We start from the raw sequence: 22,923 nt of genomic DNA, 5'->3' as shown, positions 1-22,923 counted from the left end.
GTTTAAAGAGCACACTGGAAAACAGATACAAAGTAGACTTGCTTTAGTATAAAGGTTAACAGTTTGCATGTGAGGAAAGTTTTAAAACAAACATTTCATCTTAGTGCTATCTTTCTCACTAGGAAAAAAATCCTCTAGCAAACAAATGAGTAAAAATATTTTCTCCTTTTTATACCCTAAATAATGACACATCACAGCAGTTTTTACACTATTTTCTAACTAATACATTTCTTAACTATCTTTTGTCTAGCAGTGGAGGCTGCGTTCTAAGACTTATTTTCCTCCATTGTGCTAGTAATAATCCTTATTTTTCTAAGGTGATTTCACAATAATTGAGTATTTTATCTTGGCAACTTAATTCATAGTTTAAAACACTACAAACACAAAGGTTTAATTTTAAGTATAATTTTGGCAATATTGAAGGAGTTAGTAATACAATAATTTTCCATTAGAGGCTCCTTAATAGAAAACCTGTACTCTGTTCATCAAAATCTAAATATATTTTAGGCTGGTTGATTCTTTCAGTAAGTACTAAGTATACCAAAAATGTAGTAGCTTGGAACATGAGTTAAGATATTGCCGAGTTTTCTGGTTTGGCTGTCAAGTGTCATGAAATACACTCAAAACTATTTTCAAAGCTCTCTATTCCTTCTAGATGCACAACATTAAATTTCTGTCTTTTCTGCTTTTCAAGTGTCATGAAATACACTCAAAACTATTTTTAAAGCTCTCCATTCTTTCTAGATGCACAACATTAAATTTCTGTCTTTTCTGCTTTGTAAAAATGTATTCATATATCTTTATGACACTTAAATGTTTTGGAGGTCCTGACTTAAAATATAAGGTATGAGACATCCATATAGTATTGAGGGATTGGTATTCATGCTACAGAACATCTTCAAGCATTGATTTGTGATAGTACCTTCCACCATGTTTACTAGCTTTCTATTGGTACTTAACAAATGAACACAAATTTAGCATTTTAAAACAAAAATATACTAACTCACAGTCCTGGAGCTGAGAAGTCCTGGTGATCTCTGCTAGTTTCTCCGTTCAGGGTCTCGCAAGGCTGAAATAAAAATGTCAGCTGGTTGGTCTCTTATCAGAAGGCTCTGGAAAGAAACTAGTGCCCATTGGTCCTAAAGACCTCTCTCTTCCTTGTTCTTGGGCTCTAAGTGTGAGAGCCAGCAACTGCTGCACTGTATCTTTCTCATTGTTGAAATCTCTCTGATTTCCCCTTCCCCATGTAAAATTTGCTAAGCTTAATTACATTTGCAAGGTTCTTTTTGTCATGTCCTGTGACATATTCAGCGGTTCGAGAGATATCGGGAGGTAACAGGTGGGAGGGGAGAGAAGATGGGCGTCATTTACCCTACCACACCATGTCACACTAGTTAACATTTTCTAGAGGGATTAGCTCTGAGTTGTTATTAATTTAACCATGGCCAATGATACTGTCAAGGCCAGCAGGTGTGGTGGCCTCTCATTCTCATATCCTCTTGGCTATGTTCCAGGCCCCACAGTGAATGCCTAAAAACGTGGATAGTACCAAACTCTGTATATACTTTATTTTCTCTTACACATACATACTAAAGTTTAGTTTATAAATTAGGCATAGTAAGAAGTTAACAATAAAATGAATTATACTAATATACTGTAACTAAAGTTACGTGAACTGCGGCGCTCGCTCTCTCAAAATATTGTACTATACTCACCTTCCTTATGACGCTGTGAGATGATAGAATGCCTACGTGACCAAGTGAGGGGAATGACGTAGGCACTGTAGTGTAGAGTTATGCTACAATTGAACCTCTGATGATTCGTCAGAAGGACCGTTGGCTCAGAGTTCACGCCAGGTAACCTAAACCGACGATAGCGAATCTGCAGAAAGTGAAACTGCAGATAAGGCAGGACTGTCATACAGTGACGTCCAGGAAATGTAGTTAAAAGTTTCAAAGCCCATTTTTCACACCCTTACGTTTTTTTAATGTTTGGTTATTTACTTTGGGGGGTGAGGGGATAGGCGTGCGTGCGCGTGATAATGTAAGTGGGCGAGGGGCAGAGAGAGAGGGAGAAAGAATCCAAAGCAGGCTCTGCTGTCAGCGCAGAGCCTAACAGCAGGACTTGATTCCACAACCTGTAAGATCATCACCTGAGCCAAAATCAATAGTGGGTGGCTTAATTGGCTAAGCACTCAGGTGCCCCAACACCCCTACGTTTTGAATCCAAGCTATCATACCACAATTACCTCAAATTCCAACTCTGGATCCTACTGAATCTACTAATCCGGACATTTCCTCTAAATTTATACCTGCATGATTTTTTATGTTTTCATTTTATTTTTCAGATGATCCTAATATCTGAATCTCATTTATTTTCGTTCCATTTTCCTGTGTATAATCATTTACATTTTTTTTTTAATTAAAGTGTGGTTGAGACATGCTGTTACATTAGTTTCAGGTGTACAACATAGTGATCCAACAAGCTTATAGACGCTGTGCTCATCACACGTATAGTTACCATCTGTCACCATACAACCCTATTAGAATACGGTTGACTGTATTTCTTATGGTTTACCTTTCATCTTAATCTTTTAAAATGTCCTTAAATCTCGTCCTTGTGTATTAGAATTTATGAGATTTCTATTTATTACTAATAGTTGTGAATTTATCTGTGTTTCTCAATCTGCCAACACTGGACCACACATATCAGAACAATCTGGATAATTTGTTAAAATGTAAAATATAGAATTCTTGGCTCCAATTACATATCCTGAATCACACTGTGGAGTGAAGTCCTAGCATATGCATTTCAATTCCAATTGCAAATCCAAAATAGAATAAATAAATGATAAATGTAAGTCTCTGATCTTCACAGAACCCAGTTATTAAAATCCTTTATTATCCTATTACAGCCCATTTACTTAAAAACTGTCCCTGTTTCCTAAATTTTGATCAAATTGACTTGAAACATTTTTCTTTTAAACTTCTTGAAGTCCAAGTTGTGAGTTGTTAAATTTCTGTGGAAAATTTCCCCATTAAAACTAGCTGTATATATCTTTATCTTTTCTCATTACTGTCTATCATACACCTCTATATCTTGTCACTATTTCCCAAAGTTTGTTTTACAGGACTTTTTCATTTGTTTATATTAATAAAAACAAACAAGTAAAATAGTGTTCTATGAAACAATAAATTTGAGAAAAACTAATGTATACCATGATGGATAGTGATATAACCATTTTTCAAAATTTCATTGAGATAAACCTGATTAAGATCTGTGTTATACGGAATACACAATGAGAAATGTGCTTATATCTTTTCTAAATCTGCCAAACAACTCAAAATATATTCCAGTTTCTACTAAAAAGCTATTTTGTGTAATAAAATTATTTTGCATTTTGCTTCAAAGATGCATAATCATTCTTTATAGGTAAAAGAGCATATAGTTACATACTATGGGATATTTTACCCTTTTAGAATCATTTATTGTGGAAACAAATATATTTCCATATATTGGAAACAATATAATGAAAGCATATTGTGGATCGTGTATATATAAATATTATATATATGATAGTAAGTGGTTACTCTAATGTTTATGAGAATCTCAATAAATAATTTCAGCATAATCAGTGAGCCAATTCAATGATCAGAAACAGACTGAAAATTACAGTCTTGAAAACTTACTTCAAACACAAGGTAGTTGTTATGCCTTAATGATTATTGATCTGTATGACCAAGTAATTAAGAAAACATAGGGTTAAAATGTTCACCTTTAGAAAATATCCAGTTAAATCATTTTCACATTTTAATTCAGAAGTACAAAAATTTGGCTAATAACACTACTATTACTAGGTAACATTTACTGAGTTATTTCTTTGGGCCAATCACAGTGCTAAACATTTTACAAGTATTTTCTCACCCTAGAAAATTATATGAAAAATGTAATGAGCAATAATTTAACAAAAAATTAAGGTTAATATAAAAATATGTTTAAATGACCTACAAATGTAAACCCATAAAAATATGTTTAAATCATCTACAAATGTAAACCAGACCTACAAATGTAAACCCATAAAGATATGTTTAAATTATCTACAAATGTAAACCATATACATTTTCGAGACATTTTATATCTAACTATAAACCGTAATTCCATTTATAGTTAAATGGATATGATCACATAGAGTTTAGTACAAAGAGTATTAAAAAATAAAAATTACTGATAATGTATATTAAAACAATATGAACATAAAAGCTGAAATGTATTCTTATTTATTTATTTATTTACTTACTTACTTACTTACTTACTTACTTATTTGAAAGAGAGAGAGAGAGAGTGCAAGTGGGGGAGAGGGGCTGTGGGAGAGAGAGAGAATCTTACTTTTAGGTTCCACACTCAGTGCAGACCTGATCCCAGAACACTGGGATCATGACCTGAGCGAAAATCCATAGTTGGATGCTCAAAGGGCTGAACCACCCAAGAGCCCCCATTCTTATGTATATTATATGTGACCTATGTATTCTTTGTCCTTTTTAAATACTTGAAATACAAATGAATATTTATACTACTTACTATTCTGTTTAACTATCTGTCACAGATGTTTACTAAAAGTTTATCCTTGAGAACAAAAAAAATGACATTAGTGATTTTTAATTTTAGGGGTTCTTTTCAATTCATAAGCTTTAAAAATTTAAATTGCAGTACCATGAAATTTCATGAAGAGTTTATAATCTAGGATCAAGTTAATTATACTTCTGACCAGACAGTTGAATTGTAGCAAGAGAAATTTATGTAATTAAATCACATATATTAAACAGGTTGGTAGCAATAAAGGTAAGTTGGGTTCATAAAAGAAGTTAATGGATCATCACCTTAAATACTTCTAAGAATAAATGAAAGATATTACATTAAAAAAACCCACAGATGTCATACATGTAAAGACATTTTCTCCTCTTGATCAAATTCAAATCTTTTGCCTTTCACATTTCATAGTCAACCTACTTAGGCACAGAAACATCCTAATCCTAAACTGACCTTCTAAGTCATGGTTGTCTTTTCTACCTTTGAAAGAGTTGGAAGTGTTCAAAATCCACCTTTTTCATAAATATCATCTACAGAATGAAGTTAAAGGACACAGTATTATAATAAATATGTGGACGGCTTTAAACAAGAGTTTATTAAATTTTGAGTTGTTTTACCTCTATTATCCAGGAAGATATAAATCACTTTCATGGTGCTCACAACAAAGCTTCAATAGTACTATCAATTTGTAAATGCTTTCAGACTTTTCAATATTTCGGCACAGTGTAGCATACACAACCTCCACAGCTACATGGTTTTCCAGTATTGTTTCTCACCTATTACCTTAATTCATAAAATAGTCACGTGAACATGAATTAAATTTCTACATGTACTATGCTATTTAAACTCTTCTACAGTACATCTCTGTCTCTTATGCCCTGAATACCTGTACACACCTTTGTGACCCATGAATTTCTTATTCTTCCAGACTTCGTGCAAGCCTTAATCATTTCTGGAAAGTCATTTAGGGAATCTAGAATTGAGCCCAAAATGTTCAATGATGTTTTTTCTATGTGCTCAGATATGTACACACCTTGCCACAATACTATATATTACCATTTTGTATGGTTTTGCTCTCACTAGACTATGAGAAGCTTAAGGGTATAGAATCGATTTTACTTATTTTGCAAACATGCCTGTTGGCATATGGAAAGTAGTTACTACATGCTTGTAAAACTCACCTGATATATAGGATATCTAATAATTTCATCAGTAGTGAGGACAAATTTAATGCATCTCCCACTTTCCAAGAATTAAAACGCCACTCGGTGTCTTAAAGGGCAGACGTAGGCTATGTTTAACCACTTTGAACTTGTGATATTAATTGATATTTACCTGGAAAAGGTAAGATTTAGTGAAATTTAAGGACTTTTCTTTGAAAAAGCCATAAATGTTAGGTAACATTATTTTTCTTTTAAGCATAGTTTCTTTGCTGAAAAATCTTTACTTTCTTGAAGTAAATAGTTTCTTTATGAAGTATTTTTAAAAACATAAAACCACTCATATAGGATAAAAGGAATATTAAGATGAACATGAAAAATTGCTAGAACCAGTGATATACAAACTATTTAATCTTTGTGCCTCATGTGGAAAAGATAGGATAATGTTGAAGATTGTATTCTATTCCCCAGAAATTGAATTATTAAACTTCTCATTTCACATTGAATTTCTTTCTTTCATATATGTTGCTAAATGTATTGTGTATGTCAATTGCTATAATTTATCATTTTTATTTTGAATGTTAGAATGAAGTTTGAGACAGTGATAATTTAAGATTCTAATTATATGTGAAAGATTTTTTGTGTGTTTCATACATTCAAATACCATACATTGTGATAAGTTGTTATAATTGGTAGCTTATAAGAAAATATACTATATGCTTGATTAAAAAAATAATTTTTGATGCTGTCCAGTTCTCTGAGCATCATTATCTAAAGAGACTATCTTTTTTCCTTTGGATACTCTTTCAGCTTTGTTCAAGAGTAGTTGGCCATATATTTGTGGGTCCATTTCTGGGCTATCTATTCTATTCCATGGGTCTACGTGTCTGTTTTTTGCCAATACCATACTATTTTGATGATTATAGCTTTGTATGTAATACAGGCTAAAGTCCAGGATTGTGATGCCATCAGCTTTGGTTTTCTTTGTCAACATTACTTTGGATATTCAGGATCTTTTGTGGTTCCATACAAATTTTAGGATTGTTTGTTCTAGCCCTGTGAAGAATGCTGGTGCTATTTTGATTGGGATTACATAGAATGTGTAGATTGCTTTGGATAGTATTGACATTTTAACAATATTTGTTCTTCTAATCCATGAGCATGGAATGTTTTTTCATTTATTTGTGTATTCTTCAATTTCCTTCATAAGCTTTCTATAGTTTTCAGAGTACATACCTTTTAATTCTTTGGCTTGGTTTATTCCTAGGTATTTTATGTTTTTGGTGCAATTGTAAATGGGATTGATTCCTTAATATCTCTTTCTGTTGCTTCATTATTGGTATATAGAAATGAAACTGATTTCTGTTCATCGATTTTATAACATGTAGAAGAATGAAACTGGACCACTTTCTTACATCATAAGCAAAAATAAATTCAAAAATGGATGAAAGTCCTAAATGTGAGACAGGAAACCATCAAAGTCCTAGAAAACAGGCAGCAACCTCTTTGACCTGAGCCACAGCAACTTCGTACTTGACATGTCTCTGAAAGCAAGGTAAATAAAAGCAAAAATGAACTATTGGGACCTCATCAAGCTAAAAAGCTTCAGCACAGTGAAGGAAACAATCAACAAAACTAAAAGGCATCCTAAAGAATTGGAGAAGACATTTGCAAATGACATATCAGATAAAGGGTTAGTATCAAAAAAACTATAAAAAACTTTCCAAACTCAACACCCAAAAAACAATAATGCAGTGAAGAAATGGGCAAAAGTCATGAATAGACACTTTTCCAAAGAAGACATCCAAATGCCAAACAGACACATGAAAAGATGCTCAACATTGCTCATCATGAGGGAAATACAAATCAAAACCACGTTGAGATACCACCTCACACTGGTGGCTAAAATGGCTAGAGTGGCTAAAATGAACAACTCAGGAAAAAATAGATATTGGTGAGGATATGGAGAAAAGGGAACCTTTTTGCAGTGTTGGTGACAATGCAATCAGGTGCAGTCACTCTAGAGGTTCCCCCCAAATTAATTACAGGTTCCCCAAAATTAATTAGAGGTTCCCCCAAAATATAATTACCTGTGACCCAGAAATTGCAGTACTAGGAATTTATCCAAAGGATACAGTAGGGCTGATTTGAAGGAGCACATGCATCCCAATGTTTATAACAGTGCTATCAACAATAGCCAAATTATGGAAAGAGCCCAAATGTCCATGAACTGATGAATGAATAAGGAAGATGTGGTATGTATATATAATGGAATACTACTCAATGAATGAAAACGAATGAAATCTTGCCATTTGAAACAACGTGGATGGAACTGGAGGGTACTATGCTAAACAAAGTAAGTCAGCCAGAGAGAGACAGATATCATATGATTTCACTCATGTGTGGAATTTGAGAAACTTAACAGATGACCACAGGGGAAGGGAAGGAAAAATAAGATAAAAACAGAAAGGGATGCAACCTGTAAGAGACTCTCAAATGCAGAAAATAAACTGGGGGTTAAGGGGGGTGGAGGAGTTAGGAGGATGGGGAAAATGGGAAAATGAGGAGGGCCCTTGTTGGGATGAGCACTTGGTGTCGTATGTAAGTGATGAATCATGGGGATCTGTTCCTGAAGCCAAGACTATACTGTATATTAGCTAACTTAAGAATATATTTTTAAAAAAGAAATTAAATTTTGAATATATCTTGATTTCCCCCTTCTAAAATGTAGTAAGTTAGAAAAACATAACTTTATGTTTATTATTTGACTATAAGTATCATGGCATAACACAAAAAATTAAATCTAAAGTTATTTCTTCCTTATAAAAATAGTTATGTGCCTTAACAGGGTATCATTTAATATCATAAAAAGTAAATGTAGATAAAATGCAAAGATTTCAATAGGAATAATAAATAGCATCAATTATTTTGATTCATAAATATGAATACTGTATTAGATAAAATTATATTTCCCATGGAAAAATAATTGTTGTATAATCCCAATGTCAGTACTTGTTACACGGCTTTCAGTTTTAAGATGGATTTTTGGTAAATTTCCCTCTACCACATAGGAAAACAGGTTACAAAATGCATTAAAAATTTATTCAATATTCCAATGAAAATGATAACTTTACATACAGTGTGATATTTTATCTAGAACATTCTTTAAATTTGTTATACCTTTTAATCATGTTTTTAAAAAGTCAACCTCTAATCCTAACACGTGTGGGAAGCTGTTATCAAACTTCAGTTAATGGAATCTCATGGTGGGAAAAGAAGACATAAAAAGCATGTTGTTTATTTGGTTATAGGAGGTGCAAAATCATAATTATTTCCTTACAGTGGTTTGATGAATATTCCTATTTTCTTACCAGGTATTGACCAGGGACTTTCCTTAGTTTGCATAGGCTTCCTGTTGGTTCCTTACCATTACTCCCACCACAGACAGTTCAAAACCAGGCTTTCTTCCAACTCAGCTGGAGCACATCTGTCTAACTTTACCTCCCTCTCCAGTTTGCTAGTAAAGAGTCCTAGTAGCGTAACGTAATCACAGGAGGGACTGTCCCATCACCATTGCCATAAAATGTAACCTAATTTACATGAGGGCAACATTCTCATCATATCTGTAGATTCCACCTGCATTCACAGTGAAGAGGTGGATTTGGGAGCCCACCTTAAAATCCTGCCTAGTATATCATGGTGAGTCATTTATGTGATGTGATCACTCATTTATGTGATGGCTCAAAATAAGATAGAAAATACAGGACAGAAAGAACAGAAGGTTTGAAGATGTATTTTATAATTAATCAAACTGAGTTGATCCATTTTTACCCAAAAAGATATAATGTATTCTTGACTTTTTTTTTCCTCCTTACTTTGGTAAATTGATTTCTTTTAGGTTAGTAAATAGCAAATCTTTTCTATGGCATAGATTAGATACATTTTAAGTTAATATGATGTGTTTCAAATTTTTATTTTTCAAGAGGATCACATTTTAATATGAATGAATTTCTAACATAGCATGTCTTTCTTAGTGAAAAATATAGGGTAATAGATATAATTTTAAAGTGCTGAACATAGTGTTGCAGGACTCAATATTTAATGTTGACTTTATCACTCAGTTTCTGTGAGACTCAGTTTTTCATAATGTAAAATGAGTAATATAATACTGATTCTACAAGGTGTTTTGAAGATCTGGGGAGTTAATGATACAACATTCACAGAGCAGTGCCAAATATGTAAAGAGCATTCAATAAATGTTAGCTAATATATTTGCTATTCTGTTGTATATATTCAAAATTACATATTAATAATTATATATTCAATATAATGCATTGAATATATAATATTCAATAGCATATATTAATATAATATTTATACAATAATATTAAATACTGAACACATAATATTAATATATAGTCAGTACTATATGTTTGTTATATATCCATATACTCATATATATTATAATGCATTTTTATGTCATATAAAGTCTTCAAATTTCCATTTTCTCAAAAGGATCACTGTATCCAAGTATTTGGTTTCTCTTTCTTACAAAGTTGTTCAAATCATGAAATGGAAGTGACAATTTTTCCAAGTGTTATCTGGGCTAAATAAGTTATGCAGTAGCACCCTGATCTAGTTTTTCCCAGAATCAAAGTGCTAATGGGGTATTAACCCATTTTCAGTGTGAACCAAAGGAAGAAATGACACTTTTCACACATGCACACACACGCACAGTGCTGTTCCAGTGACAAAGGTCAAAATTCTGACAGAGGCTGAAAGAAGTAATCTGCTCAAGAGTTGCAGCTCTGAACTAACAGGTCAGTACTAGAGACAGAACTGATGCGTGATGAGGCAGTCATTCCAACAGATCAGCAGAGAGCGCTCAATGGAAGAATGCCAAGTCTTTTGTATAAATTAAATAGTAATCGTTTTATCAATACAATCCTTTAAACAGGTGCTTAGACAGAATTTCAAAAACTTTATGAGTAATTATAAGGACCCAGGGGCAAAGGAAAACATCTTGGTACAGATATGGTGGCTAGAAAAGATGATGTCTAGAACTGAAGGTAGCAATACGTGTCAAACTATAATGCAATGTTGGTGTGGTCATTTTGATAAATAGAATTATTTTCTACAAGTGACAAAGGATTAATCTAAACTACTGACCCATCTGTAAAAACTTTATAGTTCAACATCAGCATATTGTCAAGAACTGTGAAGGTTCTGAGATTTTGCCCAACTTGAAAGGTAACCATTTAGCCTGGCACAATTTTATGGCTGCTGACAGAAGACACCAAACTACGGAGTCAGGGACAAAGGACTTTATTATATTGCTATTACAGATAGCAATACAAATAGCCAGAGTATCAGCAATTGTTCAGATTCTCAGAACCTCAATTATCACAGAATAAGTAGGACAGAAAATGCCCACATACACAGTGGGTTGTGCTACAGAAAATGAACTCTGAATTTAGGAAACCAGGATCTTTCAGAGTAGATAGTAAGTAAATCAGCCCTTTTCTCTGGAGGGAGATAATATTTCCATATTGTTTCTGAACAATCAGTACATCTGCTTATAAGATATGGAAAACATGACAGGCGTAAGGAAAATTATTTCCCAGCATGTGTGTATAAGTATCTGGATTCAGTAAATTTTAGATAGATTTCAATCACCTTAAAAATGCCAAATTAAAGAGACCTTTAAGAATCATTTTATAGGGGCAACTGGGTGGCTCAGTCAGTTAAGCATCCAGCCTTTGATCTCCGTCAGCTTATGATCTCACTGCTTGTGGGATCAAGCCCCACGTGGAGCTTTGCACTGACAGTGTGGAGCCTGCTTGGGATTCTCTCTCTCTCTTTCTTTCTGCCCCTCCTCTGCTCACACACTGGTGCACATGCACGCGTTCCTTCTCTCTCTCTCTCTCTCTCTCTCTTAAAATAAATGAATAAGCTTAAAAAAAGAATCATTTTATAAAAAATCCTTCAAATGGGTAGATGCTATCTAAAAACTTCAAGATTTGTATTTTTCATATTTACTATTATTTTTAAAAGTATTTAATATGCATTTAATTAGCATTCTATGTATACTTTTGGATAATTTTGTAAATATCATCTGAAATAATGAGTGCTATTTCTTTCCTTCTTTTCCATCCTTTATATTTAGGGGTATTTGCTGAACTATCTTCCCATAGTGTAAGATACCTCTTCCATCATAATTTCTCCAGGATTTCTCCTGGAGGATTTCTCCATCTACATTTATTTGTATAATTAGTCTCTCATTTGTCTTTTTGTACTTTTTTGTTTGTTTTATATTAGAGTAGTAGGAGTTTATGTGATGAATTGATTTGGTTTCCTAACACAGGTACCACAACATAAATTTCAGATGACTGTGAGTAATTAAATTTTTTAAATGAAAATGTAAAGTCCATGAAGAATTATAGCAGAATATGGTCAGCTCATGGGATAGGAAAGCTTTCTAAGTATAAAAGCCAAAGGGAAAATATGTCACTAAGGAAAAGATTGGTAGATTAGACTAAATAAAATGTGAAAGCTGCTAAATATGATAATAAATTTTAAAAGCGATCTTTGTATTAGAAGGCAAAAGAAAATGGGAATTTAAAATTCACAATTCATGGGAGAAACATATATTGTATATACAATATACATAAAAAAGCCCTATTGTCTCTGATGTAAAATTTGTTAACGTTATGAATTAAAAATTTGCTAAAAAGCTAAAAATGTCGAGAACGTGTGAATAAGACTAACAACATAAATTTATCATTAACACTAATCTTATGCTTAGAAAAAACTGGCTTGTGGGGAGGGAAAAAAAGCAAAATGATTTTCTTGAGCTTAGTAGCCATGAAGGAGAAATGGGAAATGAAGTCAAGGAAATTACAAAGGATATGTGTTCAGATAACAAATTTATCAAATGAAATCTTTCAGATATTAGTGTTTTAATGTAAAAAGAGAGAATATATCTATATGAATTTCTTATTGTCAGGTAGAGAAAGATTTCACCTATGAAAGCAATAGATGGCATATTTTGATTTATACTGGGTAGTACACATTCTTTTAATGTAAATGAGAACTCCTGTTTCATTAATTTTTGGAAATTTTATTTATTTTTCTGTAATTTTTAAAGCAGAATTATATGTGTGTAGATTCAAAGGCTCCATGTTAATGATAATTTTTTCTTCATGTATTTTTATGTTTGTTTATTTATTTATTTATTTTTGTTTCAAGTTTTTATTCAAATTGTAGTTAGTTAACATATAGTGTGATATTAGTTTCAGAGTAAAATTTAGTGATTCATCAATTACATATAACACCCTGTGCTCATCACAAGTGCCCTCCTTAATACACCTCACCCATTTAGCCCACCCTCCACCCGTCTCCCTTCCAGCAACCTTCAGTTTGTTCTCTATAGTTAAGAGTCTGTTTCTTGGTTTGCCTCTCTCAATCTCTTTTTTCCCCCCCTATGTTCATATGTTTTGTTTCTTAAATTCCACACATGAGTGAAATCATATAATTATTTATCTATGACTGACTTGTTTAGTGTAATACACTCTACCTCCATCTATGTCATTGCAAATGGAAAGATTTCTTTTTGATGGCTGAATAGTTTTCCATTATATATATATTATATATATATTCTATTTCATATATATATATATATTCTATTTCATATATATATATTCCATTTCATATATATATATATACACACATATATACACACATACACACACACATACACACACACACTGCTTCTTCTTTTTTCATTCATCATTCTTTCATTCAACAGTTGTTGGACATTTAGTAACTTGCCATAATTTGTCTATTGTTGATAATGCTACCGTAAACATCGGGTTGCATGTATCCCTTCAAGCAAGTATTTTTGTATCCTTTGGGTAAATACCTAGTACCAGCAATTGCTGGATTGTAGGGAGCTCTAACTTTAACTTTCTGAGGAACCTCCATACTGTTTTCCAGGGTGGCTGCACCTGTTTGCATTCCCACCAACGGTGTAAGAGGGTTCCCTTTTTTCTACATCCTCACCAACATCTGTTGTTTCCTATGCTGTTAATTTTAGCCATTCTGACGGGTGTGAAGTAATATCTCATTACAGTTTTGATTTGTATTTTCCTGATGATGAGTGTTGTTGAGCATCTTTTCATGTGTCTGTTGGCCATCTGTATGTATTCTTTGGGAAAATGTCTATTCATGTCTTTGGCCCATTTCTTATCTGAGTTATTTGTTTTTGTGTGTTGAGTTTGATAAATTCTTTATAAATTTTATCAGATATGTTATTTGCAGATATCCTTCCATTCTGTAGGCTCTCTTTTAGTTTTGTTGATTGTTCCCCTTGCTGTGCAAAATCTTTTTATCTTGATGAAGTCCCAACACTTCATGTTTGCTTTTGTTTCCCTTGCCTCCAGCAACATTTGTGGTATGAAGTAGCTATGGCTGATACCTAAGAGGCTTGATTTTGATGGTTTCCTGTTTCACATTTAGTTATTTAAACCATCTTGAATTTAATTTTGTGTATGGTGTAAGAAAATGGTACAGGTTTATTCTTCTGCATGTATCTGTCAGTTTTCCCAATACCGTTTATTGAACAGACTTTTTTTTCCATTGGATATTCTTTCCTGCTTCATTGAAGATTAATTAACCATATAGTTGTGGGTCTATTTCTGGATTTTCTGTGCCTTTGATATATGTTTCTGTTTTTTGTTTCAGTAGCATACTGTATTGGTGACTACAGCTTTGTATTAAAGCTTGAGGTCCAGAATTGTGATGCCTCCAGCTTTGCTTTTCTTTTTCAAGGTTGCTTTGGCTACTCAGGGTCTTTTATGGTTGCATACACATTTTACGGTTGTTTGCTCCAGCTCTATGAAAAATGCTGGTGGCATTTTGATAGGGATTGCATTAAATGTATAGATTGCTTTGGAGAGTATGGACATTTTAACAACGTTTGTTCTTTCAATACGTGAGTGTGGAACGTTTTTCCATTTCTTTGTGTCATCTTCAATTTCTTTCATAAGTGTTCTATAGTTTCCAGAGTACAGACCTTTGGCCTCTTTGGTTAGGTTTATTTCTAGATATCTTACAGTTTTTGGTGTAATTGCAAGGATTGACTCTTTGATTTCTCTCTCTGCTGCTTCATTATTGGTGTATAGAATGCAGCAGGGGTGCCCAGGGGGCTCAATAGGTTAAGCATCTTACTTCACCTTAGGTCATCATCTCTAGGTTTGTGGGTTTGAGCCCTGCAATGGGCTCAGCACTGGCAGTGTGGAGCCTGGTTGGGATTTTCTCTCTCTCCATCTCTTTCAAAATAAATAGATTTAGTAAAAAAATAAATGCAACAGATTTCTGGGTGTTGAGTATCATGTCTATGAAGAGTGAAAGTTTGACTTCTTCCCTGTTGATTTAGACACCTTATATTTCTTTTTGTTGTCCTATTGCTGGGTCTAGGACTTCCAGTACTATGTTAAATAACAATGGTGAGAGTGGACATCCCTGTCTTGTTCCTGACCATGGAGGAAAAGTTCTCAGTTCTTCCCCATTGAGGATTATGTTAACTGTGGATCTTTGGTATACGGCCTTTATGATGCTGAGATATGTTCCCCCTATCCCTACCTTGTTGAGGATTTTTATCAAGAATGGATGTTGTACTTTGTCAAATGCTTTTTTCTGCATCTATTGAGAAGGTCATATGGTTCTTATCCTTTCTTTTATTAATGTGGTGTATCTCATTGATTGATTAGTGAATATTGAACTACTCTTGCAGCCCCAGAATAAATCCCACTTGATCATGGTAAATGATTCTTTTAATGAACTGTTGGATTAGATTTGCTAGCGTTTTGTTGAGAATTTTTGCATACATTATTAATTTGATTTAAGGAATTAGTCTGAAAGATTGTTGGATTACATTTCAATTATTTTTTAATTCTTTAATTATGACCATGTAGTATGTCATTTTGCTCTCTTGAGTCAAGCTGATACAATTTTTTATGGTAGAAAATATGCTAACAATATTATTAACTCAAACTTTATATTTTTCTAATAAACCATGTATGTTGTTTTACCTGCAATTGTTTACAAAAACACTGAAGTACCTTTATCACACAACCTAAATTTTGTCATAGAGGTCTACTTCAAATTTGTATATTTGTATTATTTTTGTTTGTTTAATAATAAAGTTATAATTGTATTTACTTTAAATTTTTTTTTAAATTTAAAGCAATTATTAGTTTATTTATTTTTTTAGTAATTTCTTCACCCAATTATGGGGCTTGAACTCACAACCTTGAGATCAAGAGTTGCATGCTTTTCCAACTGAGCCAACTAGGCATCCCAGATTATCACTTTAGATACTCAATGTCAATCTGAAATTGATAAATGAAATTTATCAAAGTATGTGACCAGGTAAAAACTTGGATGTGTGCAACCCAGGATTACTTCACATACTTTGTTCTATATAAATGTACATAACAGAAATGGATAATAGAACAATTGTAAATAAATCCTAAAGATTTATGTGACTTTTGAATATTTAACACCTATTTTGACTTGCTCATGCTAGCATGTCTTTTAAATAGTCTTTATTATTCTGTTCCCAAATTATTGGCACTCAACAAAAATAAGTATTTGTAAAGCACTTTGCAAATATGTCATAACACTATTGTAGTAAGAAAAACAAATACAATTCTGAATTGATGTGATTTTATTAGATATTTGAATGTCTCTTAGGATCATCAAAAGTTCTTTAAAGCATTTCTGGGGAAATGTGTAGAATCATAGTATGGTTAATCAACAATCCTTTAATTTTTATGGTAGATTACATGATAAAATCAGATCAGAAATATAAAATATTTATCACTACATAGAAATGCCAGAATAATGTTTATTGTAAAATTACTTATGTATAAATTAGAAATATTTATTAATTTGTATAAATAATAATAAAGCAATAAGTAAACGTTTGTAAATGTAAATGGAATAAATGATTAGGAAATAATAAATTATATTGCTAGAGTAAACCAATTCCAGTGTTTGCTAATTCTATGTTAATGGAAAAACCTTTGAGTTAGACCATGAAACAAAAGTTTGTTAGTCAGCATTCAAAGATTGAAAAGAATGATAATTCTGGCCCAGTTCAGGGTTTCTTACCTTCTGGGTATATGGCTACATGTTTGCATGAAATTAAGAACACGATGGAATCTTGGCAGAACAAACCCTCTACTTGTGCACTAAACTATGGTTTTCTGGTCATTGTTATTTGTTTGTTTGTTTGTTTGTTTGTTTTAATCTCTGACTTTTGTTCTGCAGTTGTCCTCTATGTCCTGTGTATCATCCATTCTTTTCTAATTAATATTTCCCATTATTTTCCATAAAGGCGTGCGTTATCAGTTGAACTCCTAAGGTAAACAAAAACAAACACATGAAGTGTACTTGGCTCTATTTTACCTTCAGCCTTTGCTTCATCTTTCTGATGCCCCCTTTTATAAAAAATGTTTTCTGTGTGTTTGGGTGGCTCAGTCAGTTAAGAGTCCAACTCTTGATTTCTGCTCAGGTCATGATCTCAGGGTCCTGAGATGGAACTTGGAGCTGGACATGGAACCTACGTAAGATTCTCTCTCTCCCTTTGCCTCTGTCTTACTCACTCTCTCTCTCACTTTTTCTCACTCTCTCTCTCTAAAAAAAGTTCTCACCAAGTTGTCTATATTTTCTTTGATCACCCTTTTCATAATCTCATCTTTCTTAATACACTTTGATTAGGACTTTGCCTACACCATTCAATTGCATCTATTATTGTTAAAGTCACTAATTGTAGAAACATTGTCAGATTTAAAGGTCAGTTCTCGAATTATTCTTCTGTTCTTCAGTATTTAACATATCCTCTTTATCAACTCTACTTCTGAAACATTTTTGTTGCTTGCCTCCATGGTTTCCCCCTTTCCCATTGATTTCTCCCTAACATACTTTCATTCTTTGGACACCTGGATAGGTTCTCCTGCTTTTCACTTCTAGATACTAGAGTACCACAGGACTCAGTGTTTGGCACTCATTTCTGTCTATATCCAGGTTCTATGTGATCCAATCTTCTCTAGTGTCTGAAAGAAGCCCAGATACAGTGAGGATACTTATCATTAAGCTATTGCTGTGGAGCAATCAGAAAATCTCAAGAGTGTGGAGAATATATGTTTGTTCTTCAGACTTCAGAGGGGGTTGGGTCAGTCACTCTGGTGATCTTGGCTGGACTCACTCATGTTTCTGCCTCTTGGTTAACCTGCTTGCCTTCATCTGTTATCCCAAACTGAAGTTATTTGGCAAAACTCAAGCCTCTCATCCATTAACTGGATATTTTAGGCATATTCTCATGCCTATTACACAGATGCAAACATGGAAGTAGAGGCTCTTTCTCAAGCTCTGCTTGATTCAGTCTACTAACATTCCATTGGGTAAAGAAAGTCACATAAACAAGCCAAGGATCAGATCAGGAGGGCAGGACAAAGTTATATAGCAGAAAGTATGTATAAGAAGTGGATGAAATAAAGAAATGATGACATTTTTGCAATTATCTTACTATAATTGCCCATCTTATATTCTAACCTGATGTCTTCCCTGAATTCCAAATTGCCTCATCCCCGTGTTTTTCTCAATAAATAAATATTTTAGCGGCTTCAGCAGAAGTTGGAATTTTCCTCCTGGAACAGGGTCAAAATTGATATTAATCACTTTTCATCATTTGAAATAAAAATCAGCTGAGGGTGGTTTTCTTCTCCACCTTGTTAGTTTCACATTTTGTTATTAGGAAATAGTCCCATTCTGCATATTATAAAATTCAGCATTTCAAGTGTCAGCTTCTGCAAACACTAAGTTATAAGATTTTTCTAGTGAGCAGATTGTAAGTTGACTGAGCCTATTGTGCCAGTTTCAATTACAGTGATACCATTAGTTAGTTTTGCAGCTGTCACTAGCTTTTGACCTGGAGGAATAATGGGTAAGCATTGATGTGGAGCATGAAATTCTTTATATTTAAATTGTCACAATCCATATCTTGTTATAAGAATTTTTAGAATACATTTTTAATGTTTATTTATTTTTGAAAGAGAAAGAAAGAGAGATAGCATGAGCAGGGAGAGGCAGAGAGAGAGGGAGACACAGAACTCGAAGTGGGCTCCAGGCTCTGACCTGTCAGCACAGAGGCTGATGCGGGGCTCGAACTCACAAACTGTGATTTTGTGACCTGAGCTGAAGTCAGACACTTAACTGACTGAGTCACCCAGGCGTCCTTAGGATATATCTTTTTTTTTTTTAATTTTTTAATTTATTTTATTTTATTTTTTTTTCTGAAATTTATTGACAAATTGGTTTCCATACAACACCCAGTGCTCATCCCAAAAGGTGCCCTCCTCAATACCCATCACCCACCCTCTCCTCCCTCCCACCCCCCATCAACCCTCAGTTTGTTCTCAGTTTTTAACAGTCTCTTATGCTTTGGCTCTCTCCCATTCTAACCTCTTTTTTTTTTTTTCCTTCCCCTCCCCCATGGGTTCCTGTGAAGTTTCTCAGGATCCACATAAGAGTGAAACCATATGGTATCTGTCTTTCTCTGTATGGCTTATTTCACTTAGCATCACACTCTCCAGTTCCATCCATGTTGCTACAAAAGGCCATATTTCATTTTTTCTCATTGCCACGTAATATTCCATTGTGTATATAAACCACATTTTCTTTATCCATTCATCAGTTGATGGACATTTAGGCTCTTTCCATAATTTGGCTATTGTTGAGAGTGCTGCTATGAACATTGGGGTACAAGTGGCCCTATGCATCAGTGCTCCTGTATCCCTTGGATAAATTCCTAGCAGTGCTATTGCTGGGTCATAGGGTAGGTCTATTTTTAATTTTCTGAGGAACCTCCACACTGCTTTCCAGAGCGGCTGCACCAATTTGCATTCCCACCAACAGTGCAAGAGGGTTCCCGTTTCTCCACATCCTCTCCAGCATCTATAGTCTCCTGATTTGTTCATTTTGGCCACTCTGACTGGCGTGAGGTGATACCTGAGTGTGGTTTTGATTTGTATTTCCCTGATAAGGATATATCTTATGTGTCTTGTATTCTTTAAGAAAATAGACAAGTTGGGAAGTAGGAGGAAGATGGCGGCGTAGGAGGATGCTGGGCTCACCGCGCGTCCTTCTGATCACTTACATTCCACCTACACCTGCCTAAATAACCCAGAAAAACGCGAGAGGATTAGCAGAACGGAGTCGCCGGAGCCAAGCACAGACGAGAGGCCCACTGAAGAGGGTAGGAAGGGCGGCGAGGCTGTGCGAGCTCCACGGACTGGCGGGAGGGAGCCGGGGTGGAGGGGTGGCTTGTCGGCCAAGCAGAGCCCCCTAGTCTGGCTTGCAAAAGCAGAGGGGCCTGACGGACTGTGTTCCCACAGCAAGCGAGACTTAGCGTCTGGGAGGTCATAAGTTAACAGCTCTGCTCGGAAAGTGGGAAGGCTGGAGGACAAAGGGAGGGAGAGCTGCTGAGCCCCCGGACGACAGAGCCCAGTTTGGTGGGGAACAAAGGCGCTCGCCAGCGCCATCTCCCCCGACCATCCCCCCAACCAAAATCCCAAAGGGAACCAGTTCCTGCCAGGGAACTTGCTCCCTCCGCGCAAACACCCAACTCTGCGCTTCTGCGGAGCCAAACCTCAGGCAGCAGATCTGACTCCCTCCCGCTGCCACAGGGCCCCTCCTGAAGTGGGTCACCTAAGGAGAAGCGAGCTAAGCCTGCCTCTCCTGCCCCCGTGCACCTTGCCTACCCACCCCAGCTAATACGCCAGATCCCCAGCATCACAAGCCTGGCAGTGTGCAAGTAGCCCAGACGGGCCACGCCACCCCACAGTGAATCCCGCCCCTAGGAGAGGGGAAGAGAAGGCACACACCAGTCTGACTGTGGCCCCAGCGGTGGGCTGGGGGCAGACATCAGGTCGGACTGCGGCCCCGCCCACCAACTCCAGGTATACACCACAGCACAGGGGAAGTGCCCTGCAGGTCCTCACCACGCCAGGGACTATCCAAAATGACCAAACGGAAGAATTCCCCTCAGAAGAATCTCCAGGAAATAACAACAGCTAATGAGCTGATCAAAAAGGATTTAAATAATATAACAGAAAGTGAATTTAGAATAATAGTCATAAAATTAATCGCTGGGCTTGAAAACAGTATACAGGACAGCAGAGAATCTCTTGCTACAGAGATCAAGGGACTAAGGAACAGTCACGAGGAGCTGAAAAACGCTTTAAACGAAATGCATAACAAAATGGAAACCACCACGGCTTGGATTGAAGAGGCAGAGGAGAGAATAGGTGAACTAGAAGATAAAGTTATGGAAAAAGAGGAAGCTGAGAAAAAGCGAGATAAAAAAAATCCAGGAGTATGAGGGGAAAGTTAGAGAACTAAGTGATACACTAAAAAGAAATAATATACACATAATTGGTATCCCAGAGGAGGAAGAGAGAGGGAAAGGTGCTGAAGGGGGTACTTGAAGAAATAATAGCTGAGAACTTCCCTGAACTGGGGAAGGAAAAAGGCATTGAAATCCAAGAGGCACAGAGAACTCCCTTCAGACGTAACTTGAATCGATCTTCTGCACGACATATCACAGTGAAACTGGCAAAATACAAGGATAAAGAGAAAATTCTGAAAGCAGCAGGGGGTAAACGCGCCCTCACATATAAAGGGAGACCTATAAGACTCGTGACTGATCTCTCTTTTGACTTGGCAGGCCAGAAAGAATTGGCACGAGATTTTCAGTGTGCTAGACAGAAAAAATATGCAGCCGAGAATCCTTTACCCAGCAAGTCTGTCATTTAGAATACAAGGAGAGATAAAGGTCTTCCCAAACAAACAAAAACTGAAGGAATTTGTCACCACTAAACCAGCCCTACAAGAGATCCTAAGGAGGATCCTGTGAGACAAAGTACCAGAGACATCACTACAAGCATAAAACATACAGACATCACAATGACTCTATCCATATCTTTCTATAATATCACTGAATGTAAATGGATTAAATGTGCCAACCAAAAGACATAGGGTATCAGAATGGATAAAAAAAACAAGACCCATCTATTTGCTGTCTACAAGAGACTCATTTTAGACCTGAGGACACCTTCAGATTGAGAGTGAGGGGATGGAGAACTATTTATCATGCTACTGGAAGCCAAAAGAGAGCTGGAGTAGCCATACTTATATCAGACAAACTAGACTTTAAATTAAAGGCTGTAACAAGAGATGAAGAAGGACATTATATAATAGTTACAGGGTCTATCCACCAGGAAGAGCTAACAATTATAAATGTCTATGCGCCGAATACTGGAGCCCCCAAATATATAAAACAATTACTCATAAACATAAGCAACCTTATTGATAAGAATGTGGTAATTGCAGGGGACTTTAACACCCCACTTACAGAAATGGATAGATCATCTAGACACATGGTCAATAAAGAAACAAGGGCCCTGAATGAGACATTGGATCAGATGGACTTGACAGATATATTTAGAACTCTGCATCCCAAAACAACATAATATACTTTCTTCTCAAGTGCACATGGAACATTCTCCAAGATAGATCATATACTGGGTCACAAAACAGCCCTTCATAAGTTTACCAGAATTGAAATTATACCATGCATACTTTCAGACCACAATGCTATGATGCTTGAAATCAACCACAGGAAAAAGTCTGGAAAACCTCCAAAAGCATGGAGGTTAAAGAACACCCTATTAACGAATGAGTGAGTCAACCAGGCAATTAGAGAAGAAATTAAAAAATATATGGAAACAAACGAAAATGAAAATACAACAATCCAAACGCTTTGGGACACAGCAAAGGCAGTCCTGAGAGGAAAATACATTGCAATCCAGGCCTATCTCAAGAAACAAGAAAAATCCCAAATACAAAATCTAACAGCACACCTAAAGTAAATTGAAGCTGAACAGCAAAGGCAGCCTAAACCCAGCAGAAGAAGAGAAATAATAAAGATCAGAGCAGAAATAAACAATATAGAATCTAAAAAAAGTGTAGAGCAGATCAACGAAACCAAGAGTTGGTTTTTTGAAAAATAAACAAAATTGACAAACCTCTAGCCAGGCTTCTCAAAAAGAAA

General features: G+C 35.2%; 1 protein-coding gene and 1 long non-coding RNA gene across 3 annotated transcripts in view; one reads left to right on the top strand and one right to left on the bottom strand.

Moving 5' to 3' along the window:
- The window catches only part of LOC125156733 (uncharacterized), a 410,956-nt gene extending 409,172 nt beyond the window's left edge, over nucleotides 1–1,784 (bottom strand). The window contains exons 1-2 of the long non-coding RNA XR_007148747.1: nucleotides 1,716–1,784; nucleotides 1,008–1,069 (exon numbers count right to left, since the gene is read on the bottom strand). This is a non-coding gene — a long non-coding RNA (uncharacterized LOC125156733). The remainder of the gene's footprint in view (nucleotides 1–1,007; nucleotides 1,070–1,715) is intronic.
- Nucleotides 1–22,923, top strand: part of CSMD3 (CUB and Sushi multiple domains 3) — a 1,270,863-nt gene that overhangs the window by 191,768 nt on the left and 1,056,172 nt on the right. The gene's annotated exons all lie outside the window — the stretch shown is intronic.

The sequence above is a fragment of the Prionailurus viverrinus genome, chromosome F2 (assembly GCF_022837055.1).
Source record: "Prionailurus viverrinus isolate Anna chromosome F2, UM_Priviv_1.0, whole genome shotgun sequence".
NCBI lineage: Eukaryota > Metazoa > Chordata > Mammalia > Carnivora > Felidae > Prionailurus > Prionailurus viverrinus.
Note: the sequence above shows the minus strand (reverse complement) of the source record. Positions and strands in the feature narration are given on the sequence as shown.